The following is a 489-nucleotide window of genomic DNA, read 5'->3' on the forward strand; positions in this document are numbered from 1 at the left end:
GGGGAATAAAATGGCCCTGGGGGGTTTGGGGGGAAACGTTTTCCCCTTTTTCCCCGGGATGACTGGGTTGGATGATTTCTCTTGGATGGGGCCAGGGGGATGTCTTTTTCCTGGAGATGCCCTCTTTGGGGAGATCCCCGGGTTTGACGTCCAAATGGCCCGGCGATCCCACAAACCGCAAACCCCGATGAATTATGTGTATAATGAAAATTTTTTCCCGAGGCGCGATTTACCAGTGTATCATTCATATCAGTGTAGGTGCAATTAGATTACGTTTACCGTGCGATACTCAGCAGTTTTCTCTTTTCGTTTTCGTACTGTTAGTAAAGATGAAGTCCTCTTGGGTAGTGAGATTTCGAAGAACGATACATGTAAATAAGGACAGCCGTAAAAAGGTTGGAAAACAGTTCTTTTAATGTCAGGTTAAGGGTCATTAGATTTGGCTTCTAAATGTTTCGATCACATGCGGACAACATGTGGCGCGCGCCA

Source organism: Penaeus monodon, chromosome 23 (assembly GCF_015228065.2).
Source record: "Penaeus monodon isolate SGIC_2016 chromosome 23, NSTDA_Pmon_1, whole genome shotgun sequence".
NCBI lineage: Eukaryota > Metazoa > Arthropoda > Malacostraca > Decapoda > Penaeidae > Penaeus > Penaeus monodon.